The 12,452-nt window shown below is 57.4% G+C and overlaps 1 long non-coding RNA gene across 1 annotated transcript; it reads left to right on the forward strand.

The window, feature by feature from the left end:
* Positions 1 to 7,061, forward strand: LOC119109134 (uncharacterized). The gene is made up of 3 exons (XR_005095395.1): positions 1 to 23; positions 4,582 to 4,729; positions 6,980 to 7,061. It is a non-coding gene; the product is annotated as an uncharacterized LOC119109134 (long non-coding RNA).
* Positions 7,062 to 12,452: the final 5,391 nt, after the last annotated feature.

Raw genomic sequence — 12,452 nt, forward strand, 5'->3', positions numbered from 1 at the left:
AGTACTACGACCCGGCTGACGAGGTGGGCAGGCGCGCAGGGGCACGCTTGGGGCGAGAGAGGGCCGGTGCGCGTTTCAGAGTTGTCCGTATTTTGGACGGCGAGCAGACCGTGCTTGTTGTCACGGTGCGCGCCTCGCGTGATGACGATTCCTCGACCAGTGTCCGGTTGCAGTGGTGGGGTTCACGCGCGGCCGCGCACGCCGCGGTGCGCGCGTGATCACATTTCTGTACGCAAGGGTCCGCGGGCGTTAGCGGTGGACCCGCGTCCTGGTGTCACGGCATCAGTGCTACGGTAAAAACGGCTACCAGCAGGAGCGCTATGACATCAGCTGTACGTAACATTACTTCTGCCGCAAAAACTTATACAGACTGTTTATACGCCACATTGCCTCCACTGCGGAGGCTTGTACAGGACACGAGTGCTATACGACAAAATTTCTCAAAACAATGAACGAGTCATTGCATCTACTGCAAAACTTGTGCAATATTTACTTTTATGCAGCATGACTTCTACTGCAAAAAGTAATCATGCACGACACGAGAATTACACGACAAAACGCGTACCCGTCATTGAAAAACAGCAGAGACCTGTACGGGCCTAACTTATGCGCTGCATTACCTCTACTGCGAAAATATATGCACGTCATGAGTACCACACGACAGAACTTATACTTGACTTACGTCTACTGTAAAAACTCATATAGTCGTAACTTTTCAGCTATTTTACTTCTTCGGCCAATACTAAAATGTCATATTTGTGCAATAAGATACAGGTCACAATCCACTAACTCCAGCCGTGGATGGACACACGATGGCGGTAGTTCTGCGTGACATTCCTGTGCGAAACGTATTTTCCTATCACAGATGAGGGTAGATGGGGCCACTGACGGGACACGAAACTACCCTCCCAGCTCGGCGTTCACTGAATCGTGACATTCCTTCTACTTTAAAAGTTGTACGCGTAATTGAGCTCTTGCAGCCCAAACTACGGCCTTTGCTAAACACCGCGAACCGACAAAACTACGGTACATGATCAATAGGTAACTTTTCGTATCAGCAGCACGAACATTTAATTGTAGTATAGCCCAGTTGGGGTTCCCCCAAACCTGCCATTTTTTTACACCCCTGTTAGGTGTCCACGCATCCGGCGCTTCGCAGCAAGCAGTAGAAATGCTGTTGCTTACATGTCAAGACTATACGAGTTTTTGCAGTGAAGGTCATTACAGCTACATATTTTTGAATAATAAGTTTTGTCGTGTGACTCTAATGTCGCGCGTAGGTCTGCGGTAAAAGTAGTGCCGTGTATAATCAACAACTATAAGTTTTTGCAGTAGACGTAATGACGTATAAGTTTTTGAAACATAAGTTTTGTCGTGTAGCACTAATATTGCGTTTTAGTCCTTGCAGAAAAGTAAAGTCATGTATAAGTAATGACTGGTGTATTTTTGCAGTGGAAGTAATGACGAGTATATATTTTTTAACTCAAATTTTGCGGTGTATCACTGTCGCGTGTAGTTTTTTTTGCGGTGAAAGTAATGTTGTGTATAAGTAATGGCTGCAGAAGTGTTGGCAGTAAAAATATTGACGAGCATAAGTTTGACGAGCATGACGTAGCACTGTTGTCGATGAGAGTTGTAGCACTAATGCGGTTTACAGGTGTTAGCAATGGATGTAATGACGTAACACTCTTGTCGATGAGAGTTGTAGCACTAATGCGTGGAGCCCCGTGTCCCGCCGGGAGTAGTCTGCAATATCGCGCCTGCCTCCCACCGGGGTCGTTGACTCGTCTGTCGCGTGCGCCGCCCGCCATCGGCAGTCGGTGATCAGCCGCACCACCGGGCGTTTCGCGTGCTCTGCTCGCCGGCGGCGGGGCGGACTGGACGGCCCGGTGTCACTCTCTCTGTCGAGTGTGGCCCGCCCCGGCCAGCGCTGGTGGGCGTGCTGGCGATGGGGCGGACTGGACGGCCCGGTGTCACTCGCTGTCGAGTGTGGCCGCCCCGGCCAGCGCTGGTGAGCGTGCCGGCGGCGGGGCGGACTGGACGGCCCGGTGTCACTTTCGCTGTCGAGTGTGGCCGCCCCGGCCAGCGGTGGTGAGCGTGCTGGCGATGGGGCGGACTGGACGGCCCGGTGTCACTCGCTGTCGAGTGTGGCCCGCCCCGCCCAGCGCTGGTGAGCGCGCTGGCGATGGGGCGGACTGGACGGCCCGGTGTTACTGTCGCTGTCGAGTGTGGCCCGCCCCGGCCAGCGGTGGTGAGCGTGCCGGCGATGGGGCGGACTGGACGGCCCGGTGTCACTCGCTGTCGAGTGTGGCCCGCCCCGCCCAGCGCTGGTGAGCGCGCTGGCAATGGGGCGGGCTGGACGGCCCGGTGTCACTCGCTGTCGTGTGTGGCCGCCCCGGCCAGCGGTGGTGAGCGTGCTGGCGATGGGGCGGACTGGACGGCCCGGTGTCACTCGCTGTCGAGTGTGGCCCGCCCCGCCCAGCGCTGGTGAGCGCGCTGGCGATGGGGCGGACTGGACGCCCGGTGTTACTCTCGCTGTCGAGTGTGACCCGCCCCGGCCAGCGCTGGTGAGCGTCACCGGCCAGCGCTGGTTGAGCGCGCGAACTCGCAGGCATAGGCGCTTCACCTCCGCACATAGAAGGCCCGCGATGGCACGCCATGGCGTACAGTCCAGATAGCCCTTGCACATGCCGTCCAACAGCCTTTTCTGCGATAGCTTCCGACAGTAAATGACGCCGGGACATTTGTGGCTGCGTCATCTCCGGGTTATTTAATGGGGTGGTAGTGGACTGACGCCATTTCCACTACACCTGGCACGTGCGGTTTCGAGAGGGTGTGACGTGTGTCTGACTTGTTCGAGGGTGTGTATTTGTGGGGTCAGACTTGCCTCAGCGGGGTCAGACTTGCAAGGCTGCGATGTCAGGCTGTTTGCAAGAATATGATCTTGTCAAGTCGTGCTATTTTAGGGAAGGTGTTATGGTCCTGTGTCGTGGTCTGCTGCGGTTGGAAGACGCAGTCCATCCTCCTTACGTCCGAGTCTCCGCCCCTAGGGGAGGACGGACAAGGAAGCACCTGTTACGCGGGCCACTGACCCCCGCCGCCGCTGGCACCACGCACACTCGGCGCACACCCCCGCCCCGCCAGCAGGCCCGAGCCGAGCCGCCGCCGGCAACGGGTCGATGTAGGCGTCGCCGGGGCCGCCCGGCCGGCCCGGCCGGCTGTAATTGGTGGCGTGTCTTTGGCCGGGTCCGGCAGCCGCGCCACGGCCGGCGGGGTCGAGTGCGCCCTGCGAGGCCTGACCCGTTCGCCGACGGCCTTCCTCAAACGCTTGTCGATTTTCCCACGGTGGAGCTTTCCAGCTTTTGATGTAAGAACGGGCACGTGGTTGGGCCATTTTGACTTCAACCCCCGCAGGTGAAGCCCCCTTCAACGGACCGGCGCTTTGTTGCATTGGAAAACTACACAGCCCCATCTCTCACTCAAATAACAGGTGACGCGTCTAGCGCGTAGATGTGATAGGGGATTTCGGCGTCACCACATGAAAGCTCGAATTATTTACTAAGCTCGCCCCTGGCTCCTCCACGTGCAGGCCTATTGACACCTTTCCATCCGCAAACGAATGCCTTCATTCTGGAAGGCTGTGTCGTCCGCGCAGGACGCTGGCACGCTTTAGCAAAGCCGACTGAACACCGCTGGTCCCGGTGTCAGTGTCGCGGCGCGCGGCGGTTCCGAAGCCACCACGTGGCCGTGAGCGGTCGGACAGGCACAGCACACCCCGCAGGAGGTAGCGCTGCCCTCTCTGAGGCTGGTCGGTCGGCGGCGGCCGGCGTCTCGGCGGCTCCGAGCCTGGCAGCGCGCGGCGCCGTCGGTCCGACCCCGGCGCCGCGGCCGGCGCCCCGCCCTGGCCCGCCGCCGCCGTGGCCGGGCGCCGTCCGGCCCTGTCGCACTGCCGGCGGCGCCGCTCGTGCTGCTCATCGCTCTGACGACGGGCGTGTCAGGCGGCGGCACCGTCGCCGTCGGTACGGCCTCATGGGCAGGCGGTGGTCGCGCCCGACGTGTCGCCGCCGCTGAGTAATTTTCCGGCGCGCCGCGAATACGGGGACGTCTCCGGGCAGTTGGCCGCCATTCTATTACCGTCCTGTTTTACGATGTCGTTGGCGCTGCGGGTATGGCTTCAAGTGACGCGCCGTGCAATGCCGTGGCTTGTGCTGTTTTCCGCGCGATGACGGGCTGCTCGTGCTGCCCCGCCGGAGGAGGTCCACGGCGCCCGGGAATGGCTCAGACGTACGCCTCTTCGCCGCGATTAGTGTTTGGCATCCCGCTCGGGGTGTTGCGTGTCTGTTTATCCTGGCCTTATTGCGCGCCGGCCTCTGTGCTGTGGTGTTTCCTGAAATAGCAGCTGATTCGCGGAGCCGGGCACCGACTCGCCACGGCGCGCGCGTGTGTCTTGTTGGCGGCTGGATGACGAACGTGCGACGGCGGAGCGCGAGTGGTGCGGCGAGCGGGCGGCGGCTGGGCTGTGATGACAGCCCCTGGTCGGCGGCGTGTGTGCTGACGTCCGCCTGCCCTGCCTGTCCGCAGCCCGTGGCCGAGGAGCCCTTCACGTTCGAGACAGAGCTGGACGACCTGCCCAAGGAGAAGCTGAAGGAGCTCATCTTCCACGAGACGGAACAGTTCAAGGCTGGCGGGGGCACGCACTCGGCGCCCGCCGTCATGTAGAGTCGGCCCGGTGAGTGACTGCGCCGCCTGCCCCCGTCCGCCCGCTTCCGGCGCCGGAACGTCTGCCGCTTGGGCGTGGACCATCCCTGGTCACGCGCGGCCGCGCGCTTACGGGGGCGCGCGCCGGCTCACCCGGGAGGGCCCGTTGAGTCACGTCACAACGAAGCCGTCACCTCTTGGCCCAGGGGCAGACTGTGTCAGGTTCGTGTTACGTTTACCTCCCAGTCCTGGGTGGCCGGACGGCCTGGCTTGCTCAGTCCACGCGGTGACGCACCTCTCTTGAAAGGGGGGGGGGGGGGGAGCTGGTCAGCCTCTACAAATGTCGTGGAAAATGTTAGTAGTGTTATAAATGTCGCCGCGTGCACGAGGTGCCGCCTCCGCCGTCGGCAGCCGGTCGGCCGGCCCCGTCCCCGCTTCTCGCCCGCCGCTCGGCGAGGACCGAGTCTTGTCCCGGCGCTGCGTGACGACGCGCGGGGGTGGGCGCGTGGCGACGCCGGCGCCGGATGGTCATCAGCGGTACCGTCATACGATCCTTGTCGCTCCCCGAACACTCGTCTGTCTACATCAGAGCTGGAAACCATCACCGGGGTGCCTCGTTTCGTCGAAGTTGGTGGAGACGCCCTGCACCTCATTCCGGTTGACTCCCTGAGCACCTTTTTACCTCTTGGGAAATTTAACTCGCCACGTTCCCTCGCACAGGACAGTTTAGGCCGTGTGACAGAGTGGGATCGGGCTGGCAAGAAAGTTACGTTGTGTTGGATTCCTGGCCACGTTGGAGTGGCGGAAAACGGGATGTGACGTCGCTGCGAAGCGGACGGTGCAAGCGCCGTGCATACGCTCTCGGACAAACTCGGCAGACATTTACCCGGCAATAAAGTCCCCTGCATGGCATATGGCGGTACTCCTGAGTTACGACGGCTAACAACAAGCTCACTGCAGTACAATTGCAGCTAGGCCATCTTGCTTCCGCAAGGTGCGGAGAGAGGAGGGGGTCCTCTGCAGACTGGGCGTTGGCCATACGTTGTGACCCACGGCGATCTGCTGAGCTCGGCCGGTCGGTGGGCCCTCCTCTCAGCGATGTGGTGCGCATCTTACAGGATGTGTGTGTACCATGTGTACCACGTGCTCGGCTCGTGTCGACGCTTTGGGTACCACACATCATCGCTGGGGTCCTGCGATTTTTTCGATGACTTTGTAGAATCATGACAGCTAGTTCCGTTTCTAGAAGACGTTGTCTTTCAGGTTATACGTGCACCCCACTTATTAGGTGAGACCGTTGTTGGCGCAAAATGGCGCCAGGAGTCGACGCTCCCGAAGAAACCTAATCACCAATCAGAGCGCGTGGCTGGTGCGCACGCCTACCGCCGCCGCCCGGCCGACGGCTCCGCAGCCAGGCGGCGGCGCGACGCGCGACTGCGACTAGCGGGTCGGGTCGCCGCGGACGGGGCACTACTGACGGCCAGACAGCCGTGTGTAGTTCGTGGCAGTAAGAGAGGGGGGAGGGGGGGGGGGGGGGTGCGGGACTTCAGAGGGCTGTGTTTTCGTGCTTTTTTAATTTGAGTCTCCAGGGATAGCGCCAGTGTTTGGCTGTTTGTGTGCTCGTGTTTGAGCGAGAGCACTTAAGAATCCTTATAAGCTCTGAAGCCTCGCCGGATCGCTGAAAGTGACTCGCTCTTAAACGGAAGCCGTGCGGAACTGAAGATAGCTGTGGCTTAAATGGATGCAGCCTTCATTGATGCGTGTAATTGGGAAGGAAAACATGTTTTTGTTTGACGCTGAAGGCAGGGGATGCTGCTTCCCCCCGAGTTTTATTGTCAAAAGCGTATTGCGATTGCATGTTGTTTTTTTTTTCATTGTGCATCAAGAATATGATTTCTCACCTCATAAACGAACACCTGTCATTTATATGCTACTAATGTCGGCACATCGTCACTCTGCCGCTGGAATCAAATCGAGCACGGAGCGGTGGTAAAGCTGTCTTCGTCGTGCCTTTTCCACACGTTGCAGCCGTAGACCGCACGTCCAGGTCAGCTGACCTGGTGTGTTTGTGTCGACTCCTGTGCCGTTTAGTTACCGGGCGACCGTGCTGACTATTGTGGCTGCTGAAGCATGCGGCGCCGACCGGCCAGCATTCGGGCCGCGTCCGCATCGACGACGGCCCCCGGCAGGGCGGCGCCCGCCACCGTGTGTGTGTTTGTGTGTGCGTGTCTGTGCGATGACCCTGCTGTCGCCCGCCCGCTGACGCCGTCTCCGTCTCCAGGTGGGGAGCAGTACGTGAGGCCCGGGCGACCGGCAGGGGACGTGCGGCCCGCGCCCGGCCGCCGCGCGGTTCGGACGCCCAGGCGGCGGCGGCGCAGGCGCGTGCCGTACCCTGACGGCTGGCGCGCGCCCGCCGCGCCGCCACCGCGGAGGCGCTCTCGGCGAGTGCGCCGCGCCAGACTCGGCGAGTCTTCGGGCCGCCGGCTTGTCGACTGGCGGCGAAAATGTGGCGGCGGAGGTCGTAGCCAGTCGGCGCCCACCGCTGTTCGAGGCGTCGCGCCGCGCCCTGGTGCTGCGTCCGCACGCGCCGCAGTGGTGCCGTCTTCCGGCGCACGCGCTCTGACCTGAGGCGGGCGCGTGACGATGGGCCGCGCCGGTCCCAGCCCGCCGCCCGCTTGCAATCAGTACAAAGGCTGTTGGACGAGCGAGGACGGCGCCCGCCCGCCCGCCGACCGGCAGCTCGAGCTGCTCGAGCGCGGCGGCGGCCGCGGCGCTGCGCGGACGGTTCGATGTTTTTAGCGCTTGCTTTTCAAAGCCTTGTCGATGTGACGACGTCCCGGCGCCAGCCTTCCCGACGTGGTCTCGTCCTCTCCGGCTCATCATTCCAGTCGAGACGCGCTGGGCCGTCCAGCTGTGGTCGGGCCGCGTTGGCGCCGATCCGTGCCGCCTGGTGGCAAGCCACAAGCCGTTAGCTCGAGAGTCTGCCGCAGGGTGTCGCTGCAGCCGGCTGGGACCGAGGCGTGTGCTTGCAGCCCACAATTGCCGTGGTTTTCCTCGCCTTCCCGCGCGATCGGTGTTCGCTGCCCAATGTGTAGTGCTGGCAGCACTGCTGGCGCGTGGTGTCTTGGGCGAATGGCATCCCCTTGCCCCGACTGGCTCCATCGCCATCTCTTCCACCGATGCCCGACAAAGACCGCCGGCTCCTGCTGGGCGGAAGCCTCTGGATGTGCCCGTTCGTTGTACCCCGCGGTCAGCCTTTCCACCGGCGATCGCGTCCGAGTGCCACCCGAACGTGGCGGCCTGGCCGGCCCGCGCGCCCGCCACCTGTGCCAAACTGGGAGCGGCGCGCGCCGCGTGCGGCCGCTGCCGGGGCCGCCGCTGGCACCCCCGCCGCGCCGTGCCGGCCTCTTCCGAGTAAGACGCGCACGCCGCGCGCCGCGTCTGTCGCCCAAGCGTCGGGCGTAGTTTTCTGAGCGAGTACATGGACATCTTTTTGTAGGAGGCTGTTTAAATTGGCTTATTGCGGCATTATCCGCCTATGACTGTGCTCCTTGTACAAGTTTGCACATGTTTGCAGATTGACCACGATTTGATTATGTAATTGTTACGTGATATTCGTATTTTCCTGTCACCACAATAAATGTTCGATCATGTCCGCCAGTGACTTTGGTTATGTGCGTTGTCGCTGGTATGTTGCAGCGTAAGCTCGCTGTGAAGCCTACCGCATTGGGCTGCTTCATTTCATTTTGGACATTGCGGCGAAGCATCTGGGCGGGCACTTCGGTGCCGCACGCTTCCGCTTCGTATTCACCGTTTCTTTCGTCCCCTGTTGGTTGGTCGACGGCTTGGCAAGTCGGCTTGGAAACCCAGCCGGGCCTCCGTGCCTTGCTTGACTAGGACATTCCCTTATTGAAGCTGGTGACCACAGCATTCACTGGCGGTGGCTCCCCGCTGACGCCGAAGCCATTCACCTTATTTTCCGAGATGCTCAGGCCGGTCGGGCGGTCGTGGACACTAGGTTGGTGACCAGCTCACAATACACGGTTCGTCCCCTTTGATCTTTACAAAGGCGAAGCCCACATCACGGCGGCGCTCTGTGATCAGCCCGATGTCGCGAATTTCGGTCAGTCGCGCACTTCAAACAATGTTACGGTCAGTGACCTGCTAAGGGTGATTACGGCGGTGGCGGCGGCCATTTTTGGCGTCCGAAGCCTAAAACCGCTACAGTGACAGCCCGAGTGATACGCCTTATGATGTTCCACAGACATTTGTTTCGTGCACGCACGTCGGAAGCTACTTTTGGCCGGGGAATTTCCGGCAAGACATGCCCAAAGCCAGGATATTGAATGCTTACAACAACTTTTAAGTAAGGTTTTGCACCGGTTGGTTGTCGTCAGCGGTATCCGTAAATGATGCTAAAACGCCTTATTGGCCTACTCTGGAAAACAGCGTGTATTGTTCGATAGTTAATGTGCGCGGAGTGTCATTCGCATGGTTGCACTGGTTATGAGTAAGTGGAATTAGATATACCAAGATGTAATATGAAGATAATGTGAAGAACTCAGTAAATTTTGGTGTTTGTCAACACAGCCCGCGCGCAGCGCATATGTCACACAAATGGTCCTGTCAAAATCGCTGAAAACGATGTTTATGACGCATCTCGACGGACTGAACACGACGTTATATGCTTAAGTGTTCGGCGGATGCGACCCTTGGGTTTTCAGGGCCCAGGGACCTAACCAAGGGGACTTTACCTACTACCCCCCTTTGAGCCAACAGGTTTGTGCCAGATGTTGGGTGATTTGCGGGACCACGGGCTAAATACGCAAGATTTCGGAGACAATGTGACATTGCCTCCCACCCCGTCCATCCTGAAGAAAATTTGGGTGGCGTGCCTAACAGAAGTGCATCTAAACTACCGGAGCGAACACCTGAAAGAAGCGTCAGACGGCACATATCGTACACTCTAAAGGGTCGTCGACTTGCCCAGCTCAAAGATGTCCTTCAAAAACATCCCCCCGACGGACTTCTAGTTAGAGGAAGCGAGTGGTTCCCGCTTGCCTTGCTGCGCGAGGAGACGACGTCGTTGGCGCCTGGACTGTCGTCGCTACAGCGTTGGCTCATTGACTTGTGTCTCAACGACATAGAGGAGGGGTGTATTCACGGCGAGCTGGAAGACAAAGAATCTATGCCGTGGACGTCATGCATGACGTCATACCATGTGCATCCTGCGCCTTCCGATTTCGCAACGACAAGAATTCCACGTGGCGTCACGTAGAATCGTTGCCGGGCGCGCAGAATGTTTGCCCGCGATTTGATCCAAGTGAGACGGAAATGCCGCAAAAGATTCAATTATGAATAAGGCAATTTGCGTGTCCGGGACTGACCATCAGCGCTCCTAAGGTGTTTTATACATTTCAAACGATTTAATTTTCTGTTTCCATAATCAGGAGCACCGCAGTACCTGTGAACAAAAATATTCCTGTCGTTGCATGCGCATTGATTGTCGCGGCATTTACGAAGAAGTGAACACAAACCGCGTCGTACTGAGAACACGTCCGGCAAAGATTTTACGTGACTTTACGACGGAAAAATATTTGTGTTAATGAGTCGCGGGCAATGGTTTCCACTGCCCGCCTAACGCTGGCCACGCGCTTCACAGGTGGAAAAAGTCCTTCCCGCATGAATCCGCGTTCTGCTGCGAGGAAAACTAATGTTATTCAGTGTCGAGTTGATATGGCCAAGAGAGACCCTGAGTTGGCTTTCGGCATTATCAGTTTGGAGTTTATATGCTGATGATGATTGACCTTCAATATACGAGGAGTTGCTGGTTAAACAACCTTGTGAAAATGAAATCACGTTATGAAGCAAGCGTTGGATGCGTTTTCAAAACTCGACGTTTCAAGGTATGCCGATCGTCACAGGTAAAAAATGGCAAGCAAAAAAATTTCATGTAAGTTCACAAAATGCTCTAAATTTGTACAGAGACTGATGCTTAAAGTATAAAAATAATCAATCATTCCAGCATTTCTACTCTCGGTCAACGGTGCCATGCTAAGCGACCCCGAAAACAGACGGATAAGCGGGAAGGTAAAGATTACCCGTGCCGAGTTAACAGTTATAATATTACTTACGCGAACGCTCGGCATCACAAACACTGCATCTACATCCCTAGCATCCTAGCTGTTCAGCCTCTCATGTTCTAACACCCAACGTACGGCACTGAGCTAAAGGCTGCCTGAGACACAAGCGGCCAAGTCGAGAGATTTCGTTGACCCGCACCGAGTATAAGAGAAAGCAATTTGCTAACGGGAAGAAGTGTTCATTACTGTAAATAAAAGACTATTTATAAGCGTGCATTGTCTTATTGCCTAAAAACGTTCGGTTGAAACTGGTTGCCAGGCGACGTTGCTGTGTTCAGTTTCGAACGAGCAATAAGAATGCACAGTGATAATGTGCGATTTACACACTGTCAGCATGACAACTCCAAACTTTTAATCCTAACTGTATCGTTGCTCGAGCTGCGCGGCGTGTTTTCAGCTGCTCGGGTTTCGCCTAAGCATATCTAGCTCCTTCAGCAGGTACGAAAAGTGACTTCCAGTTGACTGCCAAAACATGCTCATTATCGCACGCCCTGTGGCGGCTAACGTTATCGGACGGATGCGAATTTAGGTGTTTCGTTTCACGCCATTCTATAGGACCAAGCCGGCTTCTAGTCACCAGTGCACGCTGAAGGGATACGCCCTGTTTCGCAATGATGTGTTAACCGACGGTATCGCACATGGCGGTATCCTTGCAGTCCACCACAGGGTGCCAGTCGGGAGGTTTAACCTGCAGTCTACGCTACAGGCTGTACCCGCACGCCTACATTTTAATCACCGTTACATCACGGTGTGTTCCTTATGTCTTCCACCTGGCGTCGCTTTTCCGTTGGAAGAGATGAGAAGTTTAGTGCATGAGTTGTCTTCACCATGTCTTCTTTTAGGCGACTTTAACACTCATCACACTGCGTGGGGCTGTGATAGCACAAACACCCGTGGAAGGATTTGTCAACATTTTATCCGTGACTCGTCACTGTGTATTTTAAGCACAGGGACTCGTACTCATTTTACACCTCCGTCTGTTCAGACTTCCGCGCTTGACTTGAGTCTTTCTAGTCCCGAGCTGGTGGAGAGCCTGGAGTGGTCTGTGGCAAATGATCCAATGGGCAATGATCACTTCCCAGTGTGGCTTCGATTCCAGATAAGAGGAACGTTGGGTGTAAGGCCACGACTTTGGAATTTAAAAATGGCTGACTGGAGTGAGTTTGAGGCTCGACTGCAGACATTGTGTCAAACCGGATGTGAAAGGGCGGCACCTTCTATGGAGGATTTTACTCACCGACTTCTAGATTGCGCTAGCGATTACATCCCGCGCACTTCTGGATTTCCCCGTCGTACTCCTGCGCCGTGGTGGACAGAGAAGTGTCGTGACGCAATTCGCGCTCGCAGACGTGCTTTCCGAGCTTTTGACGCCAGAAGTAGCCTGGAGAATTTAGTAGCTTTTAAGAAGGCGAGAGCTTTTGTCCGTCGCACGATAAAAGAAGCAAAACGTGAATCCTGGCGTGTGTACGTAAGCACGCTCAACCGATCCACGCCCACTTCGCAGGTTTGGGCTCGGATCAAACGCATCTGGGCAGTTTTCATCCGTGCCAGTTCCTGTGCTACATGTTAACGGCCAGGTGGTGACTCGTCCGTTGGATGTGGCTAACGAGA

Source organism: Pollicipes pollicipes, unplaced genomic scaffold (assembly GCF_011947565.3).
Source record: "Pollicipes pollicipes isolate AB1234 unplaced genomic scaffold, Ppol_2.1 Scaffold_7231;HRSCAF=8579_pilon_pilon_pilon, whole genome shotgun sequence".
NCBI lineage: Eukaryota > Metazoa > Arthropoda > Thecostraca > Pollicipedomorpha > Pollicipedidae > Pollicipes > Pollicipes pollicipes.